Here is a 17077-nt window from a genome sequence, read left to right on the forward strand (position 1 = left end):
GTTAAGTCCTTCACTTTCAACAGGGCTTCCTATGCTGCTTTTTTATATTGTACTTTTGGGTCCTTCCTACAATTGTGACTAAAACCCAAAGGGTACTCAATTATGATGTTGTCTTTGCCACAAACCCCACCCAAAACCAATATTAGTGCTGGCCACATCCAATTCACAGGCTAAGTCAGTATCTACCTTCTCCCACTTTTTTTGAAATTTTTTTATTTTTTAAAGCAGCCTGCTGCAGATCCTCCTCTTCTCATGAAGGACCTTTCCTAATTAACACATCTAAGTAAGAGATGAAAGATTTTTAGTATTCCAACAATATAACAAACTCCATTAACATGAGGAAACATTGTACTTTATCAGTTACAGCAGAGAGTATAATTTTGTCTTACCCAGCCAGACAACATTTAACAATTTGATAGAGCAGTAGTCTGTCCCAATTGTTTGCCTATTTTAGGCTCTTAAGATAAGATATTATTATCTCTGATATTTCTTTTTATTTTGGAAAAAAGGATGACTGGTTAATGTAATGTCATCAGTAGGGTTTCAGCCACAGATTTCTTCTACATAGCCAGATTCCTTGCCACCAGTCCAGGACAGATGATTGAGCTATGCACATAGCCTTGGGGAAGCACTGCAAAAGTTCATTGTTGGCTTTTCCACAGGTAGGAGAATGTGAGCTGGTTTTTAGGATCTGATTTTTTGGTATAGCTGTTTTTAAGCTTTCCATCATTTCACATCTTAGGTTTTACTGTTTTTAAGATTTCTTCTGGAATCGTGTTGCTGAGGACTTCGAAGGTCTTCTATACCACTCAGGGCTCAGCACTGTTACATGCACTTTAGTTTTGCTTGAGGTGATCCTTCTTCCCTTTGAGCCCCACAATGGGCACCAGTTACTGTGCTAGCTCAGCAATTGGTTACTTTGAAGAGAAGATGACATAGAACTTAAAGAAATAAAGGACAGATAGAAGGACACAAGAGAAGAAATAAAGATGGGACCAGGGGACTCCCCGGTTCTGGAACTGAGAGCCTCAACCCTAGTTTCCACCTTGTATTTATTGGAAACTATCCAGTAGCTGTTTGCTATCAGAACTGCAACATTTACAATAACAGGAAACAACTGCAACATCTACAATAGGGAACAGGTACAACATCTACTATAATAGGGAACAGGTCATACAAAGTTCAAATGCAATTTGAACTATTTTCCCACACCCCACTCCTTCCACCTTCCACACTTTCCCACATTAATATCATCCTTCATTAGTGTGGTACATTTGTTACAATTGATAGGCACATATTGAAGCATTGCCACTAACCATGGATTATGTTTACATTATAGTTTATTCTCTGTCCTACATGATTTTGTAAGGTATTACAAAATAGGTAATGGCCTGTATGATGGTTAGGCTAATTTGTCAACTCTGCCAGGTAATTGTGCCCAGTTTTTGGTCAAGCAAGCACCGGGCTAATTGTAATACAAGGATATTCATAAACACCAGTGAGTTTACTGCATAGATAGCTGATTACATCTTATCAATCTGGGAGATTGCCATTAGCAATGAGTGACACTTTATCCAATCAGTTGAATGCCTTAAAAGGGGAAGTGATTTCAGCATTCAAAAAGAATTTCCTAGCTCATCTCTGAACAGCCGTCTCCTGGAAACTCATTAAGGACCTTCATTGGACAGTCATCAGAGCCCCTGGTTTGCAGCCTTCCTTCAGAATCTGGACTTGTGTATCCCCATGGTCATGTGAGAGATGCTTATAAATTCTCATACTATTGACAGATATCTCCTGTTGATTCTGGCTCCTAGGGAACCCAGACTAATTCAGCCTGTATCCATCTTTGCAAAAACATGCAGGACAATACCAAAGTCCCCAAAATGCTGCCATATTACACCTGCCTCCCCATCATTGATAAAAGTGCTTCCATTGCTAGAATAACAGTATCTATACTAGAATAATCATAAGTGTACTTTAGTTCATTGTTCTTTCCCCAATCTTGAGGATTTGGGGATGTGATGACCACTCTGCCTCTAATTGAGAGGGGGCTTAGATCCCATGGAGCAGATAGATGGAACTATCTTGCTTGCAGTTGCAAACTCTCTCTGTTCCTTGGGATGGGCGCTGTCCATCATCATCACATTGTTAGTTGTCCTGGGTGAGTCCAATGAGCTGGAGAATAGGTGTTGCAAATCTGCTGAGACTCAGGTCCAAGTGTCACATGGACAGACCAAAGATTTAAGTCTCCTAGATATACACGGTTTTCCTCTGTCTTCTTTATCTGTCTAGTTCTTTCCTGCATGATACATAGCACTTTCCCATTCTATATATCTCCAGAGCAGCTCCCTCAGATAGGTTTTTGTCCTTTCTCCACTTTTTTTGTGATGGAGTTGCCTTCTGCCTACTTACTTTGATGGCATTTCTCCTGCCTTCCATCCTATTTTGATGCATATTAAAAATACAGGGAAACGGACTTTGGCCCAGTGGTTAGGGCGTCCGTCTACCACTTGGGAGGCCCGTGGTTCAAGCCCCGGGCCTCCTTGACCCGTGTGGAGCTGGCCCATGCGCAGTGCTGATGCGTGCAAGGAGTGCCGTGCCACACAGGGGTGTCCCCTGCGTAGGGGAGCCCCACGCGCAAAGAGTGCACCCCATAAGGCGAGCCGCCCAGCTCGAAGGAGGGAGCAGCCTGCCGAGGAATGGCACCGCCCACACTTCCCGTGCCGCTGACGACAACAGAAGCGGACAAAGAAACAAGACGCAGCAAAAAGACACAGAAAACAGACAACCGGGGGAGGGAAGGGGAATTAAATAAATAAAAATAAATCTTTAAAAAAAAAATACATATCCAGCACACCAAACACTTAATTCCTAGTTATTATTGCTGAGGAAAGATTAGATGAATACAGAGAGTAGACTTAACATTAATTTAAAAAGAAAAATTTCAGTTGATCATTATGGATGACACCTCCATCTGGTAAGTATGACAAAATTATGAGTTTGGAATGAGAAATGGCACCCTCATTTTAAAAAGAAGGAAGTTATTTTGTAGTTTGATTCCTTTAGGTTCTTGGCTATGTTACAGAAAAGAATTTAAAAACATGCTGGTTTATTTAGGCCAGTAGTTTATTAAGAAAATGGAAGAAGAGAATAGAAATGGGAGAAAATAACAGATTGTGGGTCCCCAGTTGTACTTGCAGGCTGGTCCAAGCAGAGGGAGAGATTTAGCTTGTACAGTTACTTTTTAAACTATTAATTATTCCTCCACTTGCTAATGTTCAGGAAAGGGTTCCAGCTATGTGCTGTTTTGATTGATTACCCCACCTGTTAATTCTCCTGTAGCAGGACCAATGATAAGGCCCATTGAGAATATCTGGGGCTTTTCCTTGACCCTGGACGAAATCTCACTCCAAATTCAGGATTCTCACCAGGTTCTTCCAATAGCCTTCTGGTGGCGTCTTTCCCTCAGGGGGTTTCCAGGTGGGGTTCCGTGGTCAGGTTACACATGGCCATATTTTTCTGCCAGGTTTTTTTTAAGATTTATTTTTTATTTTTTTCTCTCCCCTTCTCTCCCCCCATCCCCCACCAGTTGTCTGCTCTCTGTGTCCATTCGCTCTGTGTAACCGCTTCTATCCTTATCAGCGGCACTGGGAATCTGTGTTTCATTTTGTTGCATCATTGTTGTGTCAGCTCTCCGTGCATGCGGCGCCATTCCTGGGCAGGCTGCACTTTCTTTCAGGCTGGGCGGCTCTCCTTACGGGGCACACTCCTTGTGTGTGGGGCTCCCCTACACGGGGGACACCCCTGTGTGGCAGGGCACTCCTTGCGCGCATCAGCACTGCGCATGGGCCAGCTCCACATGGGTCAAGGAGGCCCAGAGTTTGAACTGTGGACCTCCCATGTGGTAGACGGACGCCCTATCCATTGGGCCAAGTCCGCTTCCCTCTGCCAGGTTTTTGATTCGTCTTCCACTCCCTAAACTAGCCTGCCTTAATTTCCTAAGGAATACCACAAAGATCTTTTAAATGAATGATATTAATGAGCCGCCCAGTGTGAAGGAAAGTGCAGCCTGCCCAGGAATGGCGCCACACACGGAGAGCTGACACAACAAGATGACGCAACAAAAGAAACACAGATTCCCGTGCTGCTGACAACAACAGAAGTGGACAAAGAAGTCGCAGCAAATAGACACAGAGAACAGACAACTGAGGTTGGGGGGGGGGATGGGGAAAGAAAGAAAGAAAGAAATCTTTAAATAAATAAACTCTTGTGGAAATGACCACCTTACCAATTGAATTTTTGTTTCTTTTTCCTCTATGAATACCTTCATGTCAAAACCCCACATATCCTTTAAGGCCTATCTCAAATACAACCTTCTTTATTAACTATTTCCTTCTTCTTTAAACCAAATATGACCTTTTCTTTATTCAAGACTTCATTGTACCTAGCCAAAAGATTTTATTATTCGACCTCCCTTGTAGGCTTAGCCATCTTCCTAAATTCTGACCAATGAGATATATACATAATATTATATTGTTTGGAACTTTGGAGGAGCTGATTCAGCACCCTTTTGCCCTTCCATCTTCCCACACTTGTAATATAGGCTTAATAGCTAGTGCTCAAACAGCCATCTTGGACAATCACGCCCTTCTACCACCACCACCACGCACCCCCAAAAAAGAGGAAACTCAAATAACATATAATGTAAGTAAACAGTGTGCTTTTTATGCAAATGAAATTTTAAAATAGTCCTCTAGTCTAGGCCCCTGCAATAAAGAAATTTCGAAGCTGCCACTCACAAGAGCCACTTTATAACAGGATCGCTTTTGCAAAAGTATAAGGGAGGTTTTCTTTCTCTAGAATAATTCACTTCTGGTTGGAGGTTATTTGGGACTAGGAAAAGAAGGAAAGTTCCTTTTTCCAATGCAAGAATAAATATAGAAATGAATGTGGAATTTTATGACCCAATCTTTTTTTGGTTTTGGTGTTGATCTGGCTAATGTACCTTAAACGTAATATAGTTAACTTAGCTAACATTTTAAAAATGCATATTCAGTTTGCCACTCTCTCAATCTTAGTTTTCTAGTTTACCAATAAAAGAAATCCTGTCTTCCAGTTGTTTGTGCATGAAATGAGCTGACCTTTATGACCAACTTATTATCTTATTATCTTAGGCATGTAAAGGCTTTCACTGTCATGACTACGTAATGTTTCCTGTCTCATTTTCCTCAGCTCCTTCCCTAATGTACATTCCTTTCCCAGCGTTTAGCCAAACCAAACTTCTGGCATTCCCTAAGTCTACCAGTCTTTGTACCTTGTAACGGGCTATTTCCTTTAAGTAGAACGCCCTCCCCTTCTCCAGAAAAAAACCTCATCTTTCTACCTTTCAATTAAGTGGTACTACTACTGTGAAACTTTCTGATTCCCCTAGCCAGAGTTAAAATGGTTCTCTTGCTTGCACTGCTCTATCCTAAAAATGCTTTGTTTTAAATGTGTTTATCTGCCTCCCTCCAGGCAAAGGCCCAGGCCTTATTTATTTTTGTATTCCCAGCACTTACCCCAGTGTCTAGCACATAGATTGTGCTCAGAAAAACTTGTGACAAGGCCTAAATGTTTTATTCACAGATAACCATAGTTTCGTGACCAAAGATAAATATTTAGAGTACATAAGCATATCAGGTTTTTTTGTTGTTGTTGTTGTTGTTTTCCCCTATCTGGCCTATCTGGTTGCATCATTATCTTTTTTGGTGTGTTGCTTCACCTTGGGAAGGCCTGCGCCAATCTCCACGCTGTGCAGGTCTGGGACGCCTTTTTTTTTTTCTACCAGGAGGTCCTGGAGATTGAACCTGGGTCCTGCATATGGTAAGTGGGAGCTCAATTGTTTGAGCCACAGCTGATTCCCTTTAAGTATATAGTTTTGACAGGAATTAACTTAATTTCAATATTTTGTTTTATAGAACAATTTTTTTCTCACTTATACAGTTTAATGAAAAAACATTTTTTAAATTTAAATCTATGATTGGGGGAAACGGACTTTGGCCCAGTGGTTAGGGCGTCCGTCTACCATATGGGAGGTCCGCGGTTCAAACCCCGGGCCTCCTTGACCCGTGTGGAGCTGGCCATGCGCAGCGCTGATGCGCGCAAGGAGTGCCGTGCCACGCAAGGGTGTCCCCCGCGTGGGCAGCCCCACGCGCAAGGAGTGCGCCCATGAGGAGAGCCGCCCAGCGTGAAAAGAAAGAGCAGCCTGCCCAGGAATGGCGCCGCCCACACTTCCCGTGCTGCTGACGACAACAGAAGCGGACAAAGAAACAAGACGCAGCAAATAGACACCAAGAACAGACAACCAGGGGAGGGGGGAAATTAATTAAATAAATAAATCTTTTTAAAAAAAATAAAATAAAATAAATCTATGATTGGATAAAAAAGAAACCAAAGAAAAGAAAAAATATCTTTTGAATTTAAATCTATGATTGAGTAAAAAAGATTTATTGTCTATATTTGCTTATTAATAATTTCACAAGTATCTGATTAATAAAATATTGTACAATCTCACTGATATGAAATAATTACAAAAAGCAGACTTAGAGTCAGAATCTAACTCCACACTTTTTCCCCTTTTTGGTCCATTGAGTTGAACAAATCAAAGGGAAGCAGATGTGGCTCAGGTGACTGGGCACATGCCTACCTCACGGGAGGTTGCTGGTTCAGATCCCGGTGCCTCCTAGAGAGGACAGCGAGCTGGCACGACGGGCAGGCTCAGCAAGCTGACACAACAAGAGATCCAGGAAGAAAAAAGCATGAAGAGAGGCACAGCAAAGCAGGGAGCGGAGGTGGCTCCTTCCCACATCAGAGGTCCCAGGTTCAGCTCCCAGTGCCTTCTAAAGAAGCAAGGAAGATGAACAGATATAAGTGGAAAAACAACAAGGGGGTGGGGAGAAACAAATAAAATAAATCTTTAGGAAAAAACAACACAAAATTAAATATTTAAAACCATATAGAAAAATCAGTGTATGTGGAAGTTCTGGGAAGATGGCATTGGAGTAGGCAGGCAGGACTGAACTCTTTCACAGAACAACAAGAGGGGCCAGATATGGTCCAAGGGACCTGCTTTGGGGGTCAGCAGGCAAGAACAGTGCTGCGCAACTCCCAGAAGAGTGAGAGACAGAGAGGCAAAGAACTTGAAACAACAAATATGAGTTACTAAACCCCCATAGCAGCTCCCATCCCTCAACCTCAAGACATTAAGCCAGGATAAAATCCCTGGCTCACTGCAGCCAACTGAGAGGAGAAGAGACGTCTTCCTCCCTGCCAGGTGTTGCAAGGGAAGAGGAAGGATGAGTTGGTGGGCTTCTCTTCAGTGAATTTGGCTAGTGAAGCCTGCTTTGAACTTTGGCTCTGGCCAGACCAGAAAAATGGGAAGATGGATACCGAAAGAAATACCTCCCTGGAAGAGTTCACTTACACGCTCCATGGACAGCCAGGAAACTACAAGGAGAAAAACTGCTTTTAGTTCTCCCTTTACCCCACCCCTGGGGGGAAAAATCTGCGCCCAACTAGTGAGTCCCTGGCCAATTTTGATCACCTAAGCTGGGCAATCTTAAAGACTTAGATAAGTTGAACCAAAAATCAAAGAAGAGCTGTGAAAAAGGAAAAACCAAAACAAAACAGTAGGCAAGAGAGAGAAATTGATCATCAGAGTAAATTCACTAACATATTCAGATGCCTAGACATCAGAAAAAAATTAAAAACCATACTAGGAAACAAGAAGAGATGGTCCAGCCAAAGGAACAAGCCAAATATCCTGACAAGACGCAGGATTTAAGACAACTAATCTGTGATAATCACACAAATCTCCTAAATCAATTCAAAGAATGAAGGAAAATATGACTAAAGAGATAAAGGATGTTAAGAAGACAGTGGATAATCATAAAACACAATTTGAAAGCCTGCAAAGAAAAATAATAGAACTTATGGGAATGAAAGACACAATGGATGAGGTGAAAAAATACATTAGAGGCACATAAGAGCAGAGTTGAATTGCTCAATGACAAAATTACCAAATTCAAAAACAGAACATCTGAATTGGAAAGACAGGAGAACAGAAAGAGAAGAGAATGGAAAAATAGAACAGGGTCTCAGGGAATTGAATGACAACGTGAAATGCACAAACATACACATTATCAGGTGTCCCAGAAGATGAGAATAGAAAAGGGGCAGAAAGAATATTTGAAGAAATAATGACCAAAAATTCCCAACCTTTATGAAAGACATAAATATCTATATCCAAGAAGGATAACCCACCCCAAACAAAATAAATCTGAATGGACCTACCCCAGGACACCTATTATTCAGAATGACAAATAAAGAGAGGATTCTGAAACCAGCAAGAGAAAAGCAAAGCATCACATAGGAGGGAACCTCAATAAGATTAAGTGCCAACCTCTCATCAAAAACCATGGAAGTGAGAAGAAAGTGGTATGCTGAATTTAAGATACCAAAAGGGAAAAATACCAGGCAAAAATTCTGAATCCAGCAAAACTGTCCTTCAGAAATGAGGATGAGTTCAAAATCTTCACAGACAAAGAAAACCTGATAGAGTATTGTATTAGTCAGCCAAAGGATTGCTGATGCAAAATACCAGAAATTGGTTGGTTTTTATACAGGGTATTTTTTGGGGGTAGGAGCTTACAGATACCAGGACATAAAGCTTAAGTTACTTCCCTCACCAAAGTCTATTTTCACGTGTTGGAGAAAGATGGAGCAAGATGACAGAAACCCCAGGGAAAGAGACAGAGCCGTTCACCTGATAGTCTATAGCTATCCTTGTGGAGAGAGGCAAAGCCTAGAGAGCCTTTTGGTCTACAGCTGACTTTGTGGAGAAAACAGAGGAGCTGAGCCCAGAGGAACCCAGGAAGCCTGAACCCTCACAGATGTCGGCAGCCATCTTGCTCCAACACATGAAAATAGACTTCGGTGAGAGAAGTAACTTATGCTTTATGGCCTGGTATCTCTAAGCTCCTACCCCAAATAAAGACTCTATGAAAACCAACCAATTTCTGGTATTTTGCATCAGCGCCCCTTTGGCATACAGTAAGATATGACATTTTGCCAAAGGACAAAATGTATGAATTAAGTAATGCCTTTACAGTAATAACAATAACATTACAAGTGGTAATGGCTTAAACTACACAATCAAAAGACATAGACTGGTAGAATGGACAAAAAATTATGAGCCAGATACATACTATCTACAAGAAACTCACCTGAGATATAAGGACACAACCAGTTTGAAAGTGAAAAATTGGAAAAAGATAGTCCACATAAATAGTAACCAAAGAAGAGTTGGAGTAGCGATACTTATATAGGAAAAAACAGATTTTAAATGCAAATATGTTATAATGGATGAATAAGGTCACTATATATTAATATAAGGGGCAATTAACAAAGAAGAAATAACTATAATAAATATTTATGCACCTAACTGTTGTGCCCCAAAATACATAAGGCACACATTGGCAAAACTGAAGGAAGAAATAGATGTCTTTACAATAATAGTTGGAAACCTCAATGTGCCACTCTCAGTATTGGATAGAACATCTGGACATAGCAGGGGTTCTTAAAGTTTTTTGTTCCATGAACCCCTTTGCCAGTCAGGTGAAAACCATAGTCCCCTTACTAAGTCCACACTATACTGTGTAGTATTTAATAAATATATCACACCCGTACCAATATGTCCCCACAAGGATAACTTTTTTTTAAATTTTCAGTTCAAGCTCATGGACCCCTGAAATATTTCCACGGATCCCTTGGGGGTCCTTGGACCCATGGTTATGAACACCTGGGACAAAGATAAATAAACAGAAAGTTTAAATAATGTGATAAATGAACTAGACCCAGAAGACATTCATAGAGCATTACACCCCAAAACAGCAGAATATACATGATTTTCAAACACTCATGGATCCTCTGTTGGGAGAACTTCCAAATAAACTTTCTGCCTGCAATCGTCAGTGTCCGTGTCCCTGTGAGTGCTGGTTTTTATCCTAACATTTGGTACCAAAACACAGGACTGGCGTCCTGTTGAAACTGATCGGTTGGTGAGGAATCTCCCCTGCCACTGCTGAGAGCCCATCCAACACCAGACACTGAATCGTAACTGAGTGAGTCAAGGATTTCTCCACCAGAGGATCCTGCTCTCCCTCTCCTTTTTTTCACTGTCCAGGACAACCCCCTGAAAAAACCTACCACCAGTTCAGTGATCCTCACTGTCCCCGGGGGGCCGCAGCAGGCAGGAGGCCTGCGTCCTCGTGGGAAGAAACCCCTTGACTCCAGAGACGTCGGGCTCCAAGCATGGTTTCCTGTTTCCTTGGAGATTTCTGACTAATTCAGGGACGCCTGTCTCACTCGGAATCTGGCCTGTTCTTTCCTTTCTAGAGATCCTTAGTCTCACGCAAGCCACCTAAAATGGGGAAGTCAATTTTGGACCCCCAAAAACCACACCTCTGGGCTGTCTCCTTCATAACGTTATAGCTCTGTACCCGGAAGGAGACATTAGATCTAAAAAAGTCATTTTCTTTTCAACCTCTCTGTGGCCAAACAATGAAAGTGAATGGCCGGAACACAACACTTTTGATTTCCAAATTCTCCAAAACTTAAAAAACTACATCCAGTACAGTGGCGGGTAGTATGAAGTTCCTTCCATTCAGGCTTTCTTTATTTGTTTGTTTCTGCCAGCAATCCCAGTGAGTGAACCTCTGTCCATCCTTTTCTTACCAAATTCTTCTTTTACACCAGAAACCGCCTCAGAAACTTTCATCTCCCTCTCACCCACCTCCCATCTCCCAAAAATCTTGACTTTAATCCAGCAGACCAAGCTCCTCCTGCACCCCCTTCCTGTGTGCCTCCAACTTCATCTCAATCCTCATCCTTGCCGCCACCTTCTGCCCCTCAGCCCTCCACGTGCCGTCTTCTGCCGCTCCTTTCTCCCCTCCTCATACTCATTCATGAGAACCACACCCTCCTCCCCTCCTTCCTCCTCCCTGCCTTCCTTCTCCACCTCTGTAAACACAAAAGTTAACCCTTCTCCACCTCTTAATTCTCCACAAACATCAGCTCCCCCTTACCTCTCAGAGAAGTAGCAGAAGTTGAAGAAATAGTTAAGGTACATATTCTCTTCTCACTCTCAGATATAAGTCAGTTATAAAACTAGTTAGAGGGAAGCAGACTTGGCCCAGTGGTTAGGGCATCTGCCTACCACATGGGAGGTCCGTGGTTCGAACCCCGGGCCTCCTTGACCCGTGTGGAGCTGGTCCATGCGCAGTACTGATGCACACAAGGAATGCTGTGCCTCGCAGGGGTGTCCCCCGCATAGGGGAACCCCACGTGTAAGGAGTGTGCCCCTTAAGGAGAGCTGCCCAGCATGAAAGAAAGTCCAGCCTGCCCAAGAATGGCGCACACACACGGAGAGCTGACACAACAATATGATGCAACAAAAAGAAACACAGATTTCCAGTGCCACTGATAAGGATAGAAGCAGTTACAGAAGAACACACAGCGAATGGACACAGAGAGCAGACAACTCAGAGGGGGATAGGTAAGGGGAGAGAAATCTTAAAAAAAAACCAAAACTTGTTAGACTCATTCTCTGAAAATCCTGCCACATAATTCAAAAAATTACAGCACCTCACCCACTCTTATAATCACACATATCAGAACACATATGTTATCCTTACCTCTTCAACTACACCTCAGGAAAAACCACATTTGAGCAGCTGCTACTGCTTTCACAGATTCCATGCACACTCAAAACCCCAATAAATACCCAGCAAACCTCACAGCAGTTCCAACCACTAATCTACCCTGAAATTATCAGCCAGGATCTGCTGATCTTCTCCATGTGGTCCACTTTTTAACCTGTGAAATAGAAGGTATGAAAAAGGCTGCCCTTAAAGCAGTTAATTATAATAAAATTAAATAGATTTCACAAAAGTTTGATGAGGGAAGTGGATTTGGCTCAACTGATAGAGCATCCGCCTACCATCTGGAGGGTCCAGGGTTCAAACCCAGGGCGTCCTGACCAGTGTGGTGAGCTGGCCCACATGCAGTGCTGATGCACACAAGGAGTGCCATGCCACACAGGGGTGTTTCCCCGTGTAGGGGAGCCCCATGTGCAAGGAGTGCGCCCTGGCAAGGAGAGCCACCCCACTCAAAAATAGCACAGCCTGCCCAGGAGTGGTGCCGCACACACAGAAAGCTGATGCAGCAAGATGACGCAACAAAAAGAGACACAGATTCCCAGTGCTGCTGACATGAATGCAAGTGGACACAGAAGAACACACAGCGAATAGACACAGAGAGCAGACAACGGAGCGGGTAGGGGAAGGGAAGAGAAATTAATTTTTTTAAAGTTTGCTGAATTTAAATTACACCAATTTAAATCCTGAGTCAAACTCTGGTCAGCTATACCTACACACCCATTTTATGTTTTATTTATTTATTTATTTTAAAGATTTATTTCTTTATTTCTCTCCGCCCCCCCCCCCCCCCCCCAGTTATCTGCTCTCTGTCCATTCACTGTGTGTTCTTCTGTGACCACTTCTATCCTTAGCAGCAGCACCGGGAATCTGTGTTTCTTTTTGTTGTGTCATCTTGTTGTGTCAGCTCTCCATGTGTGCAGTGCCATTCCTGGGCAGGCTGCACTTTCTTTCCCACTGGGCAGCTCTCCTTTTGGGGCACATTCCTTACATGTGTCCTGCCTAGGGGACACCCTTGCACATATCAGCACTGTGCATGGACCAGCTCTATTGTTAATGACCTTAAAAGCTGTTTTAATCATGTCTTTCTGAGAGGTTTGAGGGCTATCTTCTAATTTCTATAACTTTTTCTAATGTCTGGATAAGTTTGTGTGATAAAGTGGGTGTGTAGGGAAGCGGACTTGGTCCAGTGGTTAGGGCATCCATCTACCATATGGGAGGTCCATGGTTCAAACCCTGGGCCTCCTTGACCCGTGTGGAGCTGGCCCATGCGCAGGGCTGATGCCAGTAACTTGCATTCCCGTGACATAGAAGAGCTCCCATCCAGAGCCTACATATTCAGATACAGATCATTTCCTCACAAGAATAGACAAAGGAGCCACAAGGTACCACCAACCCCTCCCGCATCCCTAGAATTCACTGCCCTTAGCCCACCTACCCCAGCCATCCCTACTGGCCCTCGGGTCTTACCCAAGCCCCAACCCACTCCCACTGACTAAGCTCTTTCCCGCCTATAGATGTACTGTATCAATTCCTGACTGCCTCTGTCAGAGGTAGGCTGAAGTGTCTTTTCAGACCTCCTCTGTTGGGAAAGCTTCCCAATAAACTTTCTGCCTGCAATCACCAGTCTCTGTGTCCCTGTCAGCGCTGTTTTTCTCTAACAAGGGCAGGCTGAAACAGCCTAGAAAAAGATCTTCTAAGGTTTAGGCTACCAGGCGAAGGCTGGACACTGTTGAGAGGAGAGAAGGACAAAGGAGGGAAATCGTGACAACAGAGCCGTCAGTTGAAACCACCAGCTGCCACTGCCAGCGTCCTCCCACACACACTGAAGACAGTTCAGAATTCTCAGGCCTCTAGGCCTGTCACTACAAAGGGGGCTCCAGGGATCTTCCACCTGAGGAAAGGGGAGAGGTTGGGACACGGCCTAAGGCTGAATCAGCTTCTGACCCACAAATTTTGTCTGCTGCGTCCCAGGAGCCCTTCCAGGCCAGTGGGACTGCGCCATTGTTTGCCTGGGAGCCAGCAAGGGGCTAAAGCTATGCAGCCCTCCCAATCTCCTCTTCTACTAACAGGGACTGATTGTTGAGGACTCAGAGGGGAGTCCGAGCCAGGAAAAGGGAGGGGCTGCCAGATAAGCCTGGAGAACTGTCTCAGAGAAAGTTTGAATTACAAGGCTCCTAGCCTCCAGACAGGAAGCTCTATCACTTTGATCCTGTCTGTGTTGCAACAAATACACTCCAACCAGGCATTGAACTGAGAGCTGCCAAAGATCGCCATCTGCTGACAGACCAAGGAAGTGCAGGTGAGAAAGTTAAAAACAAGTAGGAGAGGCTTTTTTAAGGCCTCTATAGCCTCCCTCCCCAAGGTCCTAGGAAGTGAATCCACAACCAATTACTGGGTCCAGTGCCAAGTTTTGAGCAGCCAGCAGGGACAACCCTAACTATCCAGGCCGAGCCATGAATCAAAGAGCAGTGGTAACACAGCCTCCTGCCACTAAATCCCTATGAAAGAGAGAAAAATTGAGCATCTTAGTAAACTACATCCTAATCAGATCCCTAGACATCAACAAAAAATTATGAGCCTTACTAAGAAAATAGAAGACATGACCCAAGAAAAGGAATATATCAAAGTCCCAGAAGAGATACTGAATTTGAGAGAATTAGTCAGCAAGATGCACATAAATTTCCAAAATGAAATTAATTAGTTGAAAGACAATATGGTTAAACATATAAATGGCATCAAGAAGATATTGAGGGAAGCGGACTTGGCCCAGTGGTTAGGGCATCTGTCTACCACATGGGAGGTCTGCAGTTCAAACCCCGGGCCTCCTTGACCCATGACCCATGTGGAGCTGGCCCACGCACAGTGCTGACGCACGCAAGGAGTGCTGTGCCACACAGGGGTGCCCCCTGTGTAGGGGAGTCCCATGTGCAAAGAGCGCGCCCCGTAAGGAGAGTTGCCCAGCACGAAAGAAAGTGCAGCCTGCCTAAGAATGGCACCACCCACACGGAGAGCTGACACAAGACGATGCAACAAAAAGAAACACAGATTCTCGTGTCACTGACAACAGAAGCGGACAAAGAAGACGCAGCAAATAGACACAAAGAATAGACAACCGGGGCAGGAGTGGGGTAGGGGAGAGAAATAAATAAATAAATACATCTTTTAAAAAAAGAAGAAGATAGTGAGTGAGCACAAAGAAGAATCTGAAATTGTTGGAGAAAATATGGTACTTACTAGGACAAAGAGACTGATTGACTATAGACAAAGATTTATTGAGAAGCTCTCCCAATGGAAGGGGTCTGAAGAACAGACTTCAGCCTCCCCATCAGCATGGTGGGGATCTGAAGAGAGACTTCAGCCCACTCCTGGAAGGGGGGGAACTTGAATTTATACAGAACTTTCCTAGGCAGGGGAATGATAGTTGGTGGGAGGGCTTGAGGGTCTGAGTGAAGTGCAGGGACCAATGGGAAGCCCTTGGAGGTGGAACTTTTCCTGATAGTGACTAGAAGATAGTGGGTTAGGGAGTTATGGTTTCTTGGAACGCTGCAGGAGCAGATGTTTCTTTGTTTTTTAGGAATTTTATCTCCCTCTGATATGTAGGTAGGGAAGGTTTCCATTTTCCTTTACTCCCCTCTCTATGTGGTCTCTTTATTTAACCTGTGGGGAAGTGCCATGCTCTTAGACATGTAGGCTTATGGGGGATGGGGTTAGCCTTTTCCCAGTGCATATCAGGGGAAACTGAGCTACAGCTTGTTAATTATTGCAAGCCTCTAACAGAAATCATGAACAGAAAAGTAACAGAGCTCATGGGAATGAAAGACACAATTGGTGAGATAAAAAACACATTAGAGGCATACAACAGCAGACTCAAAAAGACAGAAGGAAGAGTAAGTGGTGCCAAAGACAGAACAGCTAAAATCGAAGAAGGAAAAGAATGGAAGAAATTGAGCAGGGGCTCAGAGAGTTGAATGACAACATGAAACACAATAACAAATGTATTGTGGGAGTTCCAGAAGGAGAAGAGAAGGGAAAAGGGGCTGAAACAGTATTTGAGGAAATAATAGCTGACAATTTCCCAACTCTCACAAAAGAAATGAACTTACATGTCCAAGAAGCGCACTGTACTCCAACCAGAATAAATCCAAATAGACCTACTCCAAGACACACACTATTCATACTGTCAAATGTCAAAACGATAAAGAGAAAATTCTCAGAGCAGCAAGGGAGAAGCAAACCATCACGTACAAGGGATGTCCAGTAAGACCTAATGCAGATTTCTCTTCAGAAACCATAGAGGCAATAAGGTAGTGGTATGATACAATTAGGATACTGAAAGAGAAAAACTGCCAGCTGAGAAGTCTTTATCCAGCAAAATTGTCCTTCAAATATGAAGGAGAGTATAAAATATTCACAAACAAACATAAACTAAGAGAGTTTGCAAAATAGAATCCACCTTTGCAGGAAATGTTAAAGGGAGTCTTAGAATCAGAAAAAAAAAGACAGGAGAAGGAGGCCTGGAGGAGGGTATAGAAGGAAAGGCTAACCAAAAGGGTAAAAAGACAGACAAAAATATGATATGACATATGAAAACCAAAGAATAAAATGGTGGAAGTAAATGATGCAGTTACAGTAATATCACTGAATGTGAAATGGGTTAAACTCCCCACTCAAAAGATACAGGCAGACAGAGTAGATAAAAAAGCATGAGCCATCAATATGCTGCTTACAAGAAACTCATCTTAGATCCAGGGATGCAAAACGGCTGAAAGTGAAAGGCTGGAAAAAGATACTCCACGTAAACAGTAACCAAAAAGGAGCAGGGGAAGCAATACCAATACCAGACAAAAGAGACTTTAAATGCAAAAATTCACAAGAGATACAAATTGGATCAAGGACCTAAATGTAAAAGTGACAACCATGAAACTCCTAGAGGAAAATGTAGGAAAATATCTTCAAGATCTTGTGATCTGTGGTAATTTCCTAAACCTTATACCCAAAGCAAAGCAACAAAAGAAAAAATAAATAAATGGGGCCTCCTCAAAATTAAACACTTTTGCACCTCAAAGGACTTTTTCAAAAGGGTGAAAGGCAGCCAACTGAATGAGAAAAAAATATTTGGAAATCACATATCTGATAAGCATTTACTATCCATGATATATAATAAGATACTACAACTCAATCATAAAAAGACAAACTATCAGACTTTAAAAATGTGCAAAAGACATGAATAGACAATTTTCCAAAGAAGAAATACCAGTGGTGAAAAAATACATGAGGCAGCGGACTTGGCCCAGTGGTTAGGGCGTCCGTCTACCACATGG

This window comes from Dasypus novemcinctus, chromosome 1 (assembly GCF_030445035.2).
Source record: "Dasypus novemcinctus isolate mDasNov1 chromosome 1, mDasNov1.1.hap2, whole genome shotgun sequence".
Taxonomy (NCBI): domain Eukaryota; kingdom Metazoa; phylum Chordata; class Mammalia; order Cingulata; family Dasypodidae; genus Dasypus; species Dasypus novemcinctus.